The sequence below is a fragment of the Neofelis nebulosa genome, chromosome 15 (genome assembly GCF_028018385.1).
Source record: "Neofelis nebulosa isolate mNeoNeb1 chromosome 15, mNeoNeb1.pri, whole genome shotgun sequence".
Lineage (NCBI taxonomy): Eukaryota > Metazoa > Chordata > Mammalia > Carnivora > Felidae > Neofelis > Neofelis nebulosa.
This window is the reverse complement of record NC_080796.1, coordinates 35,226,228-35,230,405: the sequence shown is the minus strand read 5'-3', so window position 1 is coordinate 35,230,405 and position 4,178 is coordinate 35,226,228. Positions and strand designations below refer to the sequence as shown.

The following is a 4,178-nucleotide window of genomic DNA, read 5'->3' as shown; positions in this document are numbered from 1 at the left end:
GACTCTATCCCGCTCCTGCTGAGTCCACCGTCAGTGGCTTCCCATTGGTCTTGGAATTACATCCAAATGCCTACTGTGGCCCACATGTCCATGTGATCTGCCTCCTGCCCACCCCTCACTCTCATCCTGCCCCTCTGTGCTTCATGGATGACTTTCTATTGATCAAACAGCCATGTTCTTTCCTGCCTTAGGAATTTGGCATGTTCCGTACTTGGAAAGCCTTTACCCATGCTCTTTAAACAACAGGCTCTTTCTCATCTTCAGGTGTAAGTTCAGCTGTCTCCTCTGGGAAGCCTTCCTTGACTTCTCTGCTGAAGATGGTTCCCCTGTTCCATCACCCATGTTACTTCTCATGTCTCCTGTTTGTTTCCTTCTGTGCATGCATTACAATCTGTTATCCATATTAATTGTTTGTCATTTCTTCTACTTGCTTATTGTTGTCCTCCAGCTTCTAAGGAGGTAATCCATAAAGCCAGGGATCTTGTCTTCTTTATTCACTGCTGTGTATGCAGCACTAAGAAGTGTCTGAAACATAAAAGGGGCTCAATAAATAATCTTAAATTAATATTTTTTGAATATTCTATATTCAAAAGTAAATCATCCATTGCTAAATATTACATTATAATTTCTTACATTAAAATGTCATCCTTCATAATAATGTTATATTACTATCCAAATAATGGTTAGGGGCGCCTGGGTGGCTCACTCGGTTGAGCGTCTGACTTCGGTTCAGGTCATGATCTCACAGCTCGTGAGAGTTCGAACCCCGCGTCGGGCTCTGTGCTGACAGCTCAGAGCCTGGAGTCTGCTTCGGATTCTGTGTGTGTGTGTGTGTCTCTCTCTCTGCCCCTAACCCACTTGCATTCTGTCTCTGTCTCTCTCAAAAATAAAGAAACATTTTAAAAAATGTAAATAACAGTTAAAAATTAATAAAATACTTTTAAGCTGTTGTAACAACTAACAGTTAAACTTATTTTCAGGGCTTATGAAGGAAATTTATTTCCCAGGATTAAGAAGGAAAGCCAAAAATGCCAACACTTGGCTGGGTAAACCAGTTGAACCAGTCATTATTGCAGTGAAATCAGAGGGTTGTTAACTAGTGGATTGGGTGAGGGAAACAGGATACTTGGGAATATTACACTTAGAATAACAATAGGTAACCCTATTATTGTTGGGGTACTGAGAGAGGCAAATAGATTTTCATTCGTTTTTCTTCTCAGGGATTAGGTTGTTTTAGCGTTATTGCAGATTTAGGTTCTGGATTTCATGGATATGAATGTTTTGAAATTTTTTGGTTGAAATATAATGAGCAGTGTGATAATTATTGATATAATAGTGATAAACCAGGTTGATGTATCTAGTTGTGGCATGTCATGAAGAGGAGGCTTAGACTCCCCATCTTTAACTTAAAAGGTTAATGCTTATTTAGCTTCTTAATGATTTTACCGTATAGATGCTGATCATTTTTCGAAATATGGTAGTGGAACCAATTCAAGGACAATAGGTATAAAACTGTGGTTTGAGCCGCAGAGTTCTGAGCATTGGCCATAATATAACCCAGGCCGTGTGCCCATTAGGGTTGTTTGGTTTAGTCTGCCTGGGATGGCATCAGTTTTTAGGCCTAGGGATGGAACAGCCCATGAATTCAGGACATCTTCCGATGAGATTAGTATGCGGACAGTCATTTCTATTGGCGGTGCTACTCAATTATCGACTTGTAGTAGTCGGAGTTCTACGGGTTTTAATTCTTGAATGGGAATTATGTAAGGAGTCAAAGTTTAAGTCTTCATAATCAGTATATTCATAGTTTCAGTATCACTGATGTCCTATAGTTTTCACAGTTAGGGAAGGGTTGTTCATCTCATCTATCATATATAGGATTTGTAGAGAAGGTAGGGCAATAAGAATTAAAATGATGGCTGGCAGAATAGTTCAGATAGTTTCTACTTCTTGAGCATCTATTGTGCTTATATGTGTAAGCCTAGTTGTCAGTATTAGTGAAATAGAGAACTAAGGAGCTGATTAGGAATGCAATTATTAATGTATGGTCGTGAAAGTGAGGAAGTTCTTCTATAATAGGGGATGTAGCATCTTGAAAACCTAGTTGATATGCCATAGGGATACAAAGGATTTAAACCTATAATTTAACTTTGACCAAGTTATGTAATTTTTTTACTAATACCTCTTTATTGAGAAAGACATAGTGGCTATGGTATTGGCTTGGAACCAGCTTAAAAGGGTTCGATTCCTTCCTTTCTTCTTTTAAGGGCACATAAGGTGGCTCCTCAAATGTGTGATATGGAGGAGGACATCCATGCAATCATTCGAGATTAGTTGTAGTTAATTCTACTATTGCTACTTCTCGTTTAGATGCGAAGGCTTCTCAGACTATGAAGATTATTAACATTACTGCTGTTAATGAGCTGAAAAAGAACCTATTGAGGACATTGCATTTCAAGTTGTGTATGCATCTGGGTAATTGGAATAACATCGAGGTATTCCAGACAGTCCTAGGAAATGTTGAGGGAAAAATGTTATGTTGACACCTATGAACAAAATCGTGAGGTGGATTTTTGCCCAGGTTTTGCCAAGGGTATACCCTGAAAACAGGGGGAATCAGTGAACAACACCTCCTATAATAGCGAATACTGCTCCTATTGACAATACATAGTGGAAGTGGGCTACTACATAATATGTATCATGAAGAACAATATCTAATGAGGAGCTGCTAGTACAATGCCCGTTAGGCCCCCTACAGCAAATAGGAAAATGAAGCCCAGGGCTCATAATATAGCAGGAGACCATTTAATATTTCCTCCGTGAAGGGTAGCGGGTCAGCTGAATACTTTTTACTCCAGTAGGAATAGCAATAATTATAGTGGCTGATGTGAAGTATGCTCGTCTGTCAACGTCCATTCCTACAGTGAACATGTGGTGAGCTCATACAATGAAACCTAAGAAGCCAATAGATATTATTGCTTAAACTATTCCTATATAGCCAAAGGGCTCTTTCTTACCTGAGTAGTAGGTGACAATATGTGAGATCATCCGAATCCCGGTAAACCAAGTTAGATTGAAATAATTGTCATTCCCGAAGCATATGAGTAAATCTAGTCAGATGAACTGCAAACTGATATTTACAATAATATCCAGAACAATGTAATGCCACAATATTTCTAATAACATCTGGAACCAGGTAATGCTGATATATGGGCATGCATAAATAGAACCATTAGAGAAATGTTTGAGAGGCTGATTTCATGCCTATTTTTAGCAAGTGTGTATGAAGAAGCAAGTAAATTTTTATATTGTACTTAAGGTTTAACTTGATGACTAAATGTCAGATTTAAAAAAATTTTAATATTTATTTGGAGAGAGAGAGAGAGACAGAGAGACAGAGTGTTAGTGGGGGAGGGACAGAGAAAGAGGGAAACACAGAATCCTAAGCAGGCTCTAGGCTTTGAACTGTCAGCGCAGAGCCTGATGCGGGGCCTGAGATCATGACTTAAGCCAAAGTCGGGCATTCAACCGACTGAGCCACCTAGGCGCCTCTCAGATAGTTTTTTAAAATATACAGAGGCAAGAGAAGGACATAAAGCCTTAGATTCAAAAGAGCAGTGATTTATTTCTGGTATCATTTTTCCCAAGATGCACGGACCAAGGTAAATGACTTCATCTCTTAAAGTCCGAGTTTTCTCATCTAGGATGAATATCATAGAATTATTATAAGAATTAAATCAGACAATGGATAGGAATTTTCTTGGTCCATAGTAGTTTTCTTCTAATAAGGTGATAAAAGAAAAATGATGTATTTGACTCTTTAATATACATTTCTTATTAATAATTTTTCTTCTTTCATTGTAATATTTCACATGTCATTTTCTATTTGACTACAAAATAGCCCTTGGCCAAGAAACCAAAAGCAAAGCAAAGCTCAAATGTCATATGAAAACAAAAATAATTCAGTAGTTTTTATTACACCAACAAGTGTTACCTGTGAAAACTGAACAAAGTTCATTTAACTTAAGAACTGATACAATTCTTCCAACAACAAACCTATTAATAAATATTAGTGCTATAGAGATTTTCTAGTAAAAGAGAATAGAGTAAGCTCTCAGGCTCTCATTCATGCAGTGATTTCAGTGTGTTTTTTAAAATTTGTTTAATGTTTATTTATT

At 37.6% G+C, this 4,178-nt stretch overlaps 1 pseudogene; it reads right to left on the bottom strand.

The window, feature by feature from the left end:
- Nucleotides 1–423: 423 nt before the first annotated feature.
- Nucleotides 424–2,948, bottom strand: LOC131495544 (cytochrome c oxidase subunit 1-like; annotated as a pseudogene).
- Between the last annotated feature and the right edge of the window lie 1,230 nt (nucleotides 2,949–4,178).